General features: G+C 42.0%; 1 pseudogene; it reads right to left on the minus strand.

The window, feature by feature from the left end:
* Positions 1 to 211: 211 nt before the first annotated feature.
* LOC130830856 (vacuolar ATPase assembly integral membrane protein Vma21-like) lies at positions 212 to 846 on the minus strand (annotated as a pseudogene).
* Between the last annotated feature and the right edge of the window lie 13,961 nt (positions 847 to 14,807).

Here is a 14,807-nt window from a genome sequence, read left to right on the forward strand (position 1 = left end):
AACTTTTTTTTCTTCCACTTTGTAAATATTTGCCCCATCAGACCTTGCTTTTGCCTCCATCTCAGCATGATGCTGACCTGGCTGAGGTCACCAGCCAGGTTCTTTTTTTTATTTTAACATGTTCCTTCAACTTTACGGAAATCATTAATATCCTAGAGTCATTTACCATTTAAAAAAATCAATTTAATGGTATCAAAAGGTGATGTTCACTTTAATCCTGTTTGCCTTCAAGCCACTGTCATGAGCCTTCATTCCAGGTCACATAAACAAAGAGGGCCAGCATCACGTGACGGAGAGCGCTGCAACAATAACAGCATAAAAATAGATGTCCCTATCGGACATCCCAGAGGCACCTTCAAAAACATAAGATTTGGACTGCCCCAGTGGCGCAGCCAAAAAATAAATAAATAATAAGATTTATCTTGAAATATAACCCAATAGGCACAGTGATCTTTAAAGCTGTGAAGAACAGGAGCATCTCCAGACTCAATGCTAATGAATTCTCATTTCTGAAGTCGGGTGGCTGCAGCGCATTCAGCGATGCTTTATCCAGGTGCTCCTTGCCCGCAGCAGGTGTTCAGAGGCAGGCCGGGCCCAGCAGCTGTGCTCACTCAGCTTGGGCGACAGGTCAGTCCAGGCTGGCTGCACTGGAAGTGCCCAAGAGCTCAGGCTGACTGGCCTACCATCCACTTCCTAATTGTAAAATCTACCAACAGTTTTCAGCCCTCACCTGATGTGGTCTCTCAGCCCCCTGTGAGCCTGGATTTCACTTCCTCTTGTCACTCTCCTGCCTGGGAACTGACTCCTCTCCTCAGCCTCGCAGACTGGCTCCAGTACCCCAGCCATGACTACTGGGTTTTCTGAGTCACTTCCTCAAGCCCTACCCTCTGCACATTCTCCAGGAAAAACCCACTCACCTCTGGACATCTCTCATTACCCTTGCAGCTCCCATCACCTGTCCTTCATACAGCTGCTTTTTCAATACAAGTCTGATCCTTTTACTGCCCCGCCTGAGATCCTTCAATGAGACCCTCCCCACTGCCTTCAAAAATAGTCAGTTTCTCCGCCTGGCTCCTGTTGGAAATGAACCTGACTAGGATTTGGAATCAGAAAAATCTGGATTGATGCCTCTGACTCAACAACATACCAGCAGTAAAAATTTAGTGAAGCTGTGTGACATCTAAGCCTCTCTCTCGTCTGTAACACAGGCAAACAAGACCTAAGGACCATGGCTGAGAGTCAATAGTTTAATGTTAGTAAACATTCAGAATGCAAGGGCAGAGAGGAGCGCTCTAAAAATCAACATGCTCTGATTCAGCCTATGCTTTCCTACCCTTGGTCTCTGTCGGGTTTTCAGATCTCCTTGTGATTCCCAGAAGCCCCTCTCACTGCCCAGTGGCCTGCAGCGCCCTTTCCCCGCCTCTGCTTTGTCTGCCTGAGGTCCTGCTTATCTTCAAACGTTATTGAATTTCAGTCACTTCCTTTCAAGCCTTTCTGCACCTCCAGATGGAGAATTCACTTCCTCCCTTGGGAAGTCCCTGACCCTACACATTCTGCTGTGATAGCATCCTTAACGTTTTATTGCATTAATCTGCTCACTCAGTAGCTTTTTTTGTTTTGTTTTGTTTTGTTTTAAACCAGATGACACCCTTTAGGATAAGATTTTATCCATCTTTGGAGCCCTCACACCAGGCACGAAGTAGTTAATCAGTAAGTGGGGGTTTGCAAATATCATTTTGATATAAAACTCATTTTCTCCCTCTGTTCATCTCCTGCCCTGATGTAGGACTAGGTGCAGGGATTAAGGTTAAGGTTGAAGTGCGGCGGGAGAGGCTTTGGGGTAATGTACTTGTGAGAGGTAACCTGTCTCAGAGGAAACCCTACCCCACACTACTGGCCTGGTCCTCTCTCAGATTAGGCAACGTTGTCTCCCCAGGCCTCTGTTGCTGGGCGGCAGGAAGTGCTCACAAAGGGATTCGCCAAGGCCACAGGTCAGAGGAGGGAAGAGGGTCGACACAACTGAGTGATCCCAGAACACCAGGCCCACGTGAGGCACAGTCAGGCCTCAAGCGTTGGGGGTGGGGCACCTGCCCTCAGTTTCCCCGGGGGACAAGCCTCTCGCTGCAGGGTTGGTGGTCGGGCGTGGAGGGGTTATGTGCAGCAACACAGCAGGAACACCAGCAGGAAATGGCCGGAGACTGGGTCCCGCATCTCCCCGCAGGCAGGCCGGGCCCCCGACCCCGTCCGGCTCTCTAGCTGCGACCCGGGGAGGCTCCCATTGGGCCATAGCTGCTTGAGAGGCGGGACTTTTCCTTTTCCTTGAATCCCATTGGATTAAACCTAGTGAGAGCCGGGATTCTGCCCTACACTGATGGATAGCGATGCTTTGGTCCATCCTGAGTGTGGAATTGCGGGTTTAAGTTGTTCCTTTCGGTCACCATGGGATTATGAGTGTTTTTATGCTCAGACCCCTCCTCATCAATTAAATATTATGCTTTTAAAAATCTACTTTCATGTCTGATTTCCTAGCCTCTGCCTAGCCCCAACTTCCATTGTCAGTTACCAGAGCATTTGAAGAAGCATCTGTTTTTTTCTGGTTTTGTTTTACACTGTGGTAAAATACACATAACATAAAATGTACCGTTTTAACCATGTATAACTGCACCGTTCAGTGGCATTAAGTACATTCACATTGTTGTGCAACCATCACAAAGAACCTTTTGATATGTATAAAATTTAAAGTATAATAGCAATATGTGCTTCTTGTTATAGGTGAACAATCCAAAAATTTATAAAAGAAAAGTTAACAAGTGTATTCTGTTTGCACCACCAAGAGGTAACCACATTAACAGTCTGCTGTGTATCCCCTCCAGATGTTTCTCTAATGACCGTACAATCAGATGTCCACGTATTTAAGGGTTTTATTTTTTGCTTTTACAGAGATAGGATAATACTGTTCAAAGTAGTCTGCAACTCACAGACATCCCTCTGTACATATAGATTAAACTCCTTTTTAATAACTGCACAATAGTCCATCATATGGTTATATCACAATTTTTCTAGTCGTTCTCTCAATGAACATTTGAGTTGTTTCCAGCTCAACACTACAGATAAAGCTACAATAAACATCCTTATATGTTCTTCACCTTGTGTCTCTATAGAAGATATTCCCCACAGTGGATTGCTGAGTCGGGGGTGGCAGGTATTTTCATTTATATTGTAAGATTATGTTCACAAACAGGGAAGCAGTTTCCAGTCTCCACAGTTTCCATTCACAAGAATGCTGCTGTCCCTGTATCTTTATCAGCTGTAGATGTTATGGCTAATCAGTTGAGTGACCTTTCATGGGTTTGCAGGCCATTTGGAATTATAATTAAAGCTTTTAAAGAGGCTGAACTGCCAGGTTTATCTCTGCCTCAAAGAGACTTCAGCTTCCCTATTAATTCAGCCAGGATCAGTTCTGCTTCGTTTCTCAATCGTCTAGTCCTGAGGCTGCTATGGCCATGGTACCCATGGTGAACACTTTGGAATGTAATCAGGGATTGTCAGAGTTTTGGAAGAAGGATGGACCTAGGAGAAGTGTGGGTGGGCAGTGGTGAGCAGTAGAACCCAAGTGTCCTGGGCCTGTGTCCTTGGGGAGTGGTCTCTTCACCCCACCTGTCTGCCCTTTTCTGGAATGAACTTGCTCATCTTTCAGGAAGACTGAAAGGAATTCAGTCAGAAAGACATTATTTACCTGTGTCTGGACTTGAATTCCAATAAAGAGAGTTCTGGAACTTGTCACATGCAATGTGTCAGCTGCATCCAGGTCACCTTCCCCGAATTATCCCTGTCCTCCCTCCAGTGATAGCGATGACACCTAATTTTAACACAGAAGGAGATTATTACAATTTTCTCTAGTGTCTTTGTTCCCCAAAGACAGTAAACTCTTGGAAAGCAGGAGCTGTCTTACTCACTTTCTTATCCCCTGAGGCAAGCACAGCTCTTGGCACTCAATAGACACTCAATTGTGAAGCCAATAGGCTGGTGTGGGGAAGGGTAAAAGGTGGAAAGGCAGAGACCCCAGAAGAAGGGTCCACAAAAGGCAAGAGCAATTTCTTCTTCCTTCCTCCCCAATTCTAGCCATTGTGGAGAGAGGGAGAGGAAGGAGTTCTGGGTAAATCAGAGGGGATGATTTCAATTCTTTGAGGAGGGCATAGAGGAGGGAGGGATGCTTCTCCACTGTTTTAGTGCAGATGCATCTCATGCATTATCCCCAGTCCCACCACCCATTCAAATTCTTCCCCCTTCTTTGGAGTCCTGAGATAGGATAATGGAAACAGGGCAGGTTTGGAAGCAGGAGTCCTGGGTATCCATCCAACATCCAGGTGATGTTGTAGCCTGAGTGTTTAAACTCTGGACTCTCAGGTATAGATCTCTGAAATGGAAGGTGCCTATTCGCAGGAACATTGTGAAGATTAAAGGAGATACTATCTAAAGTTCCTGGCAAATAGTGTATATGCTACAAAGAAGCAAGCTACTTCCTCTGCCCCCAAATCCTTAATGCTTCCCCTGGCCACATGTCCCCTCTCCCCCGCCCCCGTCCCCTAGTGGATCTCTCTCTTTTCTGAAACCATACACGTCACAAAATGTTGGCTTGCAGATATATAGGATCTTATATCATTATCCTGCGTTTGTTTGGTACATTTGTTTTACTCTCTTCTCTTAAACAAAATGTGGAGGTACCAGATAGCAGGGCTTTTGAGCTCTTTCTGCTCCTCTTTTCTCTGGCCTAGTTTGCGTGCTTGTCAGGTGTCTCATGTCATCAGTTATGAATGCCCCGAAAAAGAGTGTGGGAGAGGTCCAAAGAGCCCTGAAGCTTTAAAAAAAATTATTTGTATCTTTATAGGAATAACAGGGCAGAATATTTGACTTTCAGACTATTAAAACTTGGAGTGATACCTACCTTCAAAGAGTCTATAGTCGAAGGGAGATAGATAAATGTTTTAAAAGATACCCACAGAAATATCAAGTTACATTCTGAAGATAAAGAAGCCACAAAAATTGAGAATTCCATTGTATTCTTATTGAATTAACTAGCCCCTTGTTGATGGATTTTTGGTTGTTTCCAGTTTTTGCCTTTACAATGCTGTAGTAGATATCTTCATACATCTTGCCTCCAATTATCTTATTTTTATTATTAACATTAACAATTTTGGGGAATTTGCTAGCGGTCCAGTGGTTAGAATTCTGCACTTCCACTGTTGGGGGCCAGTTTCCATCCCTGGTCAAGGAACTAAGATCCCTCATGCCGTGCAGCGCAGCCAAAACAAAACAAAAACATTAATGATTTTTTATTGCAAACATTTTTTAATTGATTCATTTCTAAATTTTAAAAATTTACACATTTTTAAATTGTATGATTTACATATAGTGAAATGAACAGACTTTAGTGAATCTGAAACAGAGCAGGACCCTATGGTCCTTGTCCCCCACGTCCTCTGCCTGCCTTTTGTCTGTGGAAAAACTTTAGTCAAAGAATAAGTTTAATCAGAGAAGTGAGAACATGCAGAAACAAAGGAGAACAGTCAAAGGAGACCAAATAATTATAGTTTAGTCAGTAAGCAAAGTCAAGGACCTTTAGTTCCTTCTCAAGGGCTATAGATAATATTCTGAGCCATATCCCGTGAAGCTGTCTTGTAGGTACTGAAACCTCCAGCAGGTGGAAGAAGGTAACTACATGAGGACCAGACTAGCCATGACAGAAGCTGTCACAATTCCAAGAATTGGCGTCAAGGAAATGGGAACAAACCAATCATGGAACTGGAGATTAACTCTACTTAAAACATTCAAGATGACGCTGGTCAGACCACCAATGACCAATTTGGAGCTGACTGTGCTGTTTCTCTATCTAGCCCCCTTCACTGTCCCCCCACCCCCCACCCTGCCACGGATTGCTCTGATGTTGCTGGCATCTAAAATAAAGCTGCAACTTTCCTTTCCTCTACTGGCTTTTTTTTTTTGGGGGGGGGGGTGGAGCGGAGCTGCGTTGGGTCTTTGTTGCTATGCTCCGGCTTTTCTCTAGTTGTGGCGAGTGGGGGCTACTCTTTGTTGCAGACTACGGGCTCTAGGCACACGGGATTCAGTAGTTGCAGTACACTGGCTCAGTAGTTGTTTCACACAGGCTTAGGAGCTCTGTGGCATGCAGGATCTTCTTGGACCAGGGATCGAACCTGTGTCCCCTGCACTGGCAGGAGGATGCTTAACAACTGTGCTACCAGGGAAGTCCTTTACTGGCTTTTGAGTGGTGAATAGCCGGACCCCACTTTTGGTTACAAATCTGTCAATGAATTTTAACAAATACGTGCAGCCGTGTCACCCACCCTTATCCATATATAGACTGTTCCCTTTACCCTAGAATGTTCCCTTAGCTCCCTTTCATTTAGTCCCCTTCCCCCATCAAGCATCCACTGATCTAGTAACTATCCCCACAGAGTAGTTTTGCCTGTTTTAAAGCTTGATGCAAATACACTTATGGAGTATGACTTCTCTGTGTCTGGCTTTTTGCATTTGGCATAATATCTATGTGATCCATCCATGTTGTTGTATGTGTCAACAGTTCTTCATTTTCATGGCTGAGTAGTATTCCATTGAAGATTGGGCCACAAATTTTGGACATTTGAGGGTACTCCCAGTTTTTGGCTGTTGCAAATAAAGCAACTACAAAATTCTTGTACATGGTTTTTATGGACATATACCTTCATTTCTCTTGAGCAAATACCAAGGGCTGTAAATGCTGGTCATAGATTCCTTGTTGTTTTACTTTATTTGAAGATCCCAAACTAATTTCTGAAGTGATTGTTTTATCTTCATATAGGCAATGGGTAAGAGTTCAGATTGTTCCACATCCTTACCAACATTTATACTTACTAATCTTTTCATTTTTAGCTTCTCTGATGGGCATGTAGTTGTTTCTAACTGTGGTTTTCTAGGTTTTGACTGTATTTTCCTCTGATTGATGCTGAGAACTTTTTCATGTATGTATTGTCCATTCACGTATCTTCCTTTGTAAAGTGACTTTCTAAGTCTTTTACTCATTTTTGTTGTTGTTGTTGTAATTTGTCTTTTTATTATCAAGTCATAGCAGTTGTTTATATACACTGGATACAAATCCTTTGTCAGATTCATGTATGACAAACATTCTAACAGAGAAGTTTCTTTTTAAAAAGAAAATTCTTCTGGAAAGCAAAATCTACTGATTTTTCACACATTATTGAGAATAATGGCCCAGACTGTGAGGTTCTAGCCCCCAGGAACTTCACACTACGGTCTTTGAATTCAGAAATTAGGCCAACGTACTTGATTTCTCTGAGGGACCCAGGAGATATTGGAGGAATTCATTCTTCAGTTTGTAAAACCTATTTCAGAAGATCTCTCTGAAGATTGTGGAAAGAGCTAAATAAATGTTAATTCCCTTTCTTTAAGTTTTGGATCCAAAGAATGCTCAGAATCCAACCCCGCCTCCCGGTCCTGCCCACCCCACCTCACCCCCAGAGTTTGACACCCAAGGCCTCTTTGTGCCTGTGCTCTTTGTTTCATCCTTTTTTCTTGGTTCTATCCACTTCATTCTGGCTTCTGCTCACGCTCCTCATGGAAGTCTCTTCTGGTCAAGATCACTCACTAGCATTGTTAATTCTAATGGAGATGGCTATGTCCTCATCTTTCTTTACCTCTCAGCAGCTTTCCCCACACCTGACAACTCTTTCTTTTTAGTTATTTTGCTCAGTTCTTTTGGATTTACTTCACAAATCTTTTACAAAGTAGATCTAGTTGGAAGAAGAGAATAGAGGATTATAAGAAAGCTTTATGGAGTCACCACGCAGGTTTGTCGATTTGTAACATTTTAACATCATTTGCTATGTGTGGTATACATAGTAAACAGTAGAAACATATGCAGACAGTCTTCATTTTGTGTGGTTTTGATATGCATGTGTTTAAGTTAACATTTTCCTGGCCAGGATGGCCTGGGGTGTGTGTGTGTGTGTGTCTTGAATTTGCTGTATGCTTTTTTTTTTTTTACTAAGGATTTAAAAAATCCTCTTGTTTGGCATGTTTTAAGACTGTATAAATTGTTTCTTGCAAAATGTATTATTCCATAGCTTATTTTTTATTTTTTATAAATTTATTTATTTATTTATTTTTATTGGCTGCGTTGGGTCTTCCTTCACTGCTGCACGCGGGCTTTCTCTAGTTGTGGCGAGTGGGGGCTACTCTTGGTTGTGGTGTGCGAGCTTCTCATTGCGGTGGCTTCTCTTGTTGCAGAGCATGGGCTCTAGGTGCTTGGGCTTCAGTAGTTGTGGCTCATGGGCTCTAGAGCACAGCCTCAGTAGTTGTGGCACATGGGCTTAGTTGCTCTGTGGCATGTGGGATCTTCCCGGACCAGGGCTCTAACCGGTGTCCCCAGCATTGGCAGGCAGATTCTTTTTTTATTTATTTATTTATTTTTAGCTCTTTATTGGACTATAATTGCTTTACACTGTTGTACCAGTTTTTGCTGTACAACATAGTGAATCAGCTGTATTTATACATATATCCCCATAGGCGGGTGGATTCTTAACCACTGGGCCACCAGAGAAGTCCTGTAGCTTACTTTTTAAGTTAACATTGTATATGAGATGAATCCACATTTAAACAAATAGTTCATTTGTTTTCATTGCTAGATAGTAACCATGGTATGAATATACTACAATTTATTTCTCTTTTCCTCTTCATTGACTTTTAGTTTGTTTTTATGATAGACATGGCTGCCTGCAGTCAACATTTTTGGGCATCTCTCCTTGGTCCCTTGTGTGTACCGCTGGGATATATTGGTAGGAGTGGAATTATTACACATCTTTATCAAGAGGTGCCAAATTGTTCTCCGGAGTGATTGCATTAACTCATACTTATACTCCCCTCCACCCCCACCCCCTGCGCCCTTAAAGCTTCTGTGATATACAGTTCTAGTTTACTTCTTAACCACACTGGATGCTCCTTCTCAGTCTCCTTTGCTGGCTCCTTTGGCTGTAAATTTTGGCATGTTTAAGAACTTTACCTGGGCTGCTTATTCTGTTCTTACTACCTTCCTAATCACTCTAGTTTCATCCAGTCCCAGGACTAAAAATATCATCTGTACACAGCTCCCAAATAGGTATTTCTACATATTTTCATAGTTTAAAAAACAACCACACGAAAATATGTACTCAAATATATTGCAGATGGGATTGCAAACTGGTAATGTTTTTAGGAAGAGCAACATGGCAATCTCTGTCCAAATTTTAAAAATGCACACACCCAGTAGTCCCACTTCTAGGAATGTGTCCAAAAACATATTGGCATACCTGTAAAATGACTGTATTCAAAATTATATGTTGTAGTATTGGTTTTAAAAGAAAAAAAATCCAAATGCCTACAAGTAGGGAACTGGTTAAGAAGCATTGCATATCTATACAAGAAAGTACCATAGAAGTAAAAAAAAAAGGGGGGGGGAATTCCCTGGGGGGTCCAGTGGTTAAGACTCTTTATTTCCACTGTACAGAGCAGGAGTTTGTTCCCTGGTTGGGGAGCTAAGACCCCACATCTTTGAGGTGAGGCCAAAACCAAAACAAAACAAATAAAAAAATGAACGGTAACAAAAACCACAGACATAGGAAGCTCTTTATGTGTATCTTCACTGGCTGGTCTCCATGGTACATTGTTAAATGTAAAAAAGCAAGGTGCAGGAAAGCATGTATTAAATCTTGCATGAAGGGGAAAAGAATATATAGGCATAGAAATATGTTTGCTTGCATATGCATAAAGTGTCTTTGGAAGAATGAACCAGAAACTCATATCAGTGGTTGCCTGTCAGGGATGGGCCAAGAATGAGAGACACTCATAGCCTTTTGGAAGCTTTCGAATTTTGGTCCAAATCAAAATATAACGTGAAAGATAGCTCCAGAGGAGACAAAACTAATGAAACTGAAAAAATTCAAAATGAATAACTTAAAAAAAACACCTGGAAAAAAGAATTCTTTTAGCTTCATTAAGATTTTTAAAATGTCTAAAAATTATATCATTCCCTGATAATCATTTCACAATGTATGTAAGTCAAATCATTATGTTGTACATCTTTTTTAAAGTTTTTTTTTTAAGTTTATTTGTTGATTGGATTTATTTTTTTATTGGCTGTGTTAGGTCTTCGTTGCTGCACACGGGCTTTCTCTAGTTGCTGAGAGCAGGGACTACGATTCATTGTGGTGCATGGGCTCCTCATTGTGGTGGCTTCTCCTGTTGCAGCACACGCACGGGCTCTAGGCACAGTAGTTGTGGCACATGGGCTCAATAGTTGTGGTGCATGGGCTTAGTTGCTCCGCGGCATGTGGTACCTTCCTGGGGTGGGCTTGAACCTGTGTCCCCTGCATCGGCAGGCAGATTCTTAACCACTGCACCACCTAGGAAGTCCCTATGCTGTACATCTTAAATGTGTACAGTGCTGTATGTCAATTACATCTCAATAAAACTGGAAGAGACTAAGTTATGTTTTACATATGGAAATATATATGTCATTTCTTGAAGAAGGATGTTTACTACCATTTTAATTGAGTATGTTGTTTTTTGTTTTAGTTACATTTTCTTTCTTTATATATCTGTCATTCATTAGAAGGTAAAATAAGGGCACAGTTAATCAACAAGTGCAAGTTGTTTGGTAAGAAAATTGACTATTTTATTTTATTATTATTTTTTGGCTGCAATGTGTGGCTCATGGGACCTTAGTTTCCTGACTAGGGATCGAACCTGGGCCCCAGCAGTGAAAGCACCAAGTCTTAACCACTGGACCGCCAGGGAATTCTCACTTAAGATTAAAAAAAATTTTATTTTGTATTTTATTTTATTTTATTTTAATTTTTTTACTTTGACCAAATCTTGATTTAAGCAGGAAAGCCCAATCTACAAGGCATTTTTTTCCTGGTTGGACACAACACTTGCAACTTCAGCAATCTCAGGACGCCCTCTAGTGTCCATGTGGACTCAAGGTCTCAATAATTGGAAGACAAATCACTTTTGGTGTTTCACTTAGGACACCTGGTTAAAGCCATTTGCCAACACTTCAGGGCTCTCATTATTAGCCCATTCTGTTATCCTACAAGTTTGCCCATTCCCGTCAGACTATGTCACCCTATATTTGGCTCAGAGCTCCCGTCACATCATAGGCCCCGATAGCCGAGGTATAGTAGAGGAAGGGCCGGAGGTCCATGTGTCATGAGGGGTGAGGAAGGACCTGAGGGTGTAGGAGCCAGTCTGTGGAGCTGCAGCAGCCCCAGGTGCTGAGTGTAGAGCACTGTCTCTGGATCACCCTCTCTGACCTCCACATCTGGTCCCTACCTGGCTGTCTGCCATTCCTGTGACCCCAAGGCAATCAAACACTGGGTCACTGGGGAGGGAGTGAGGTTCCAGGGTGGGTCAGGTGTGGGCTGGTTTATCCTAACCTCTGCCTCACAGCTCCCTTCCGATATTCAAAACCAAACCAGACTCATAAATCTTTGCTCTTCTTCCAAGACAGTGGTTTTAGTGTGGTTCTCAAAGCGTGGACCCAGGACGGCTGCATTGGCATCACCTGGGATGCAATTTTCAGGGCCTACCCCAGACCTACTGAATGAGAAACTCCAGGGGTGGGGCTTCACCACTTTTCATTTTAACAATCTTTCCGGCAGAATTTTCCTGTTCAAATCAGGCTTCTCTCTCTCTCTTTCTCAAGCCTCAATATTTAGTAGCTGTGATTCCTGAATAGTCAGATGTTGGGACATACTTTCTTGTCAGGAAGAACCTGGCTCCTCAGTCAGCGTAGTCTGAGTCCTGGCCTGGCCCAGGCAGAGAAATGCGTGTCCTAGATTCTGAGTCATGTTCACTTGTCCTGGGTGTTCCCTAGGCTCCTACTTATACCTCAAATTGCAGCTCATATGTTGTCTCTTTTATAAGGTTTTTGTGACTCCTTGATCAGAGCTGACAGTCTATGTATATGTCCACAAAGCCTGTGTTCAGGTTGCACTTACCATTTGTGTTAAAATTTCCTTACCCATCTATGCCTGAGCAAGACTGCGCCAACCTTGAGTGTCAGGAGAGTGTGGTTCCACCAACCCTGGCTCCTCCTAAAGGCAGCGCTCAGCACACAGCACATATTCAATACATGTCTGACGAATGAATGAATGGTCTCCGGTAGAGACAGGGAATTGAAGCAGGAAACTACAAGCCAAGAATGGCTGGGAGATTTTTCTTTTTTCTTTTCTTTTCCTTTCTCTTTCTTTCTTTCTTTCTTTCTTTCTTTCTTTCTTTCTTTCTTTCTTTCTTTCTTTCTTTCTTCCTTCCTTCCTTCCTTCCTTTCTTTCTTTCTCTCTCTCTCTTTCTTTCTTTTTCTCTCTCTTTCTTTTTTTTGCCTTTTTCAGAATTTGCCCATTTATTCTTTTTTCTTTTAAAAAGAGTTTTATTGAGATATAATTGACATATAATAAACTGTATATATTTAAAGTGTACAATTTGATTTTTTTCTTATTATCTATTTTATGCATATTAATGTATATACATCAATCCCTATCATGGCTGGGAGATTTTCCAAACCCTTTTGTTGGAACACAGAGCTCACTGAGGTTTGCATGTGGAATCTTCTCATCTGTCTTTTTCTCCTCTCACCAGGCATTTCCATCCCCTCCCCAAAGCCCATCTAGTAGAACCTTTCAGGACTGCCTTCCAGATCAGCCTAGTCCAAATACCCAAATAACTTCTGTCTTGGATCTACATGCTCAACTGTAACCCTGAGGGTAATTTCGGTGGAATTCAGATTATCAAATTGGGATGAGTCACTGGGGGTGTGGGGAGCACTGGCTGGCCTTAACATTAGGGAAATTATCTTTGCATTTGTTAAGAGAAGCCTGTGTTGACTTGGGAGGAGGGGAGGGAAAATATTGTTTTGGTATGTGCAGGAGTCTTCAGGAGGAAAACTACAGACAGCTCCAGGAACACTAGGACCTACACTTGGTGGCTGAGTGACCCACTCGTCTGTCACCCAGGTGGTGCCCAAGTGGGCTTCCCAGGAGGTCCAGTGTCCTTTCAGTTTCAAGGCCAACAGTTTTTGGAGAATCCAGGCCACGCATTCGGTATCTCAGGGACTCAAATTCTCAAGCTATGAAAATGAAAGGATCTATCCTACTCTCTCAGGTATGGTGAGATTAAAATCAAGTAACAATCGGTAATCTATAGTTGATGGTCTTCTTAGTGTTGCTTTTATTGCTCATCTGACTCCCAAACCCAAGAATGAATCAAGGACTGTGGAGGAAGAGTTCATTTCTTCCCTCTGGAGGACTATCAATAGGGATTTCTGTCCCATGGAATCCAAAGGAGAGATGTTGCTTCAAGCTGAGTTGGGAAAGGAGATTTGGACTGTTTCATTACAGTTTCATTTTGCATGTTTTAATACTTCATAATAAATACTTTATCCTATTAGAAAAGTAAAACCTGCTCAATCACAGACAATATGTAAAAATGTGTAGAAGCAGAAAGATGGGATACCATCTAGTGTCTCTACCGGGAGGACCATGGTGAGCCCTTTCACGGGCACATCGTCACTTTGCAGCTGCCCTTAGTTCCCACCAGTTGCGAGTCTATACAGGACTGCATAGCTGTAGTCAGCTGTAGTCATACATTATAAATTATTTTGCACCTTGTTTTTGAAAACTATTATTATCAATAAGCAACTTTATATGATATTACAAACTCTCCTTAAACACTGCTTTTACCAGCTGTATACTATTTTGAAAAAAAGGATGTACCCACTCTTCTGTATCTTTTTTAAAAAATATATTTATTTATTCATTTATTTATTTATTGGCTGCATTGGGTCTTTGTTGCTGCATATGGGGTTACTCTAGTTGCAGCGAGTGGGGGCTACTCTTCATTGTGGTGTGTGGGCTCCTCATTGCTGTGGCTTCTCTTGTTGCGGAGCACAGGCTCTAGGCGTGAGGGCTTTAGTAGTTGTGGTACACAGGCTCAATAGTTGTGGCCCATGGGATTAGTTGCTCCGCGGCATGTGGGATCTTCCTGGAGCAGAGATTGAACCTGTGTCCCTTGCATTGGCAAGTGGATTCTTAACCATTGCGCCACCATGGAAGTCCTTTCTGTATCTTTTTTTACCATTACAAATAAAATCTTACTAATATCCTTTTTTTCTTTAATTTTATTTTTTATTTTTTTATTTTTGGCCATGCCATGCAACTGTGGGCTCTTAGTTCCCCGACCAGGGATTGAGCTCAGGACACCGCAGTGAAAGCACCTAGTCTTAACCACTGGGCAACCAGAGAATTCCCTGATTAATATTCTTATGCCTAGGGAGTTCCCTGGTGGTCTAGTGGTTAGGATTTGTAGCTTTCACTGTGGAGACCCAGCTTCAATCCCTGGTCATGGAACTGAGATCCCTCAAGCCACCTGGCATGGCCAAAAATAAAAAAATAAAATTCTTTTTCTTTTTTTTAAGAACTTTTATTGAGATATAATTGACACACAATAAACTATTATATTTAACGTGTACAAGTTGATATTTTTTTTCTTATTAACAATGTATATATGGGATGAATTGGGAGATTGGAATTGCCCCAAAAATAAAATTCTTATACCTAAACATCTTTCTATATTTTATTTTAAAATCATAGATTTCTTGAATAAAAATTACAGGGTCAAAGAGCATGAACATTTTTAAGGCTTGTCATACATGTTTGCAAATTGCTTTTCAGAATCACTACGCCGGCTTACATTCAACCCGT

The sequence above is a fragment of the Hippopotamus amphibius genome, chromosome 11 (genome assembly GCF_030028045.1).
Source record: "Hippopotamus amphibius kiboko isolate mHipAmp2 chromosome 11, mHipAmp2.hap2, whole genome shotgun sequence".
Taxonomy (NCBI): Eukaryota; Metazoa; Chordata; class Mammalia; order Artiodactyla; family Hippopotamidae; genus Hippopotamus; species Hippopotamus amphibius.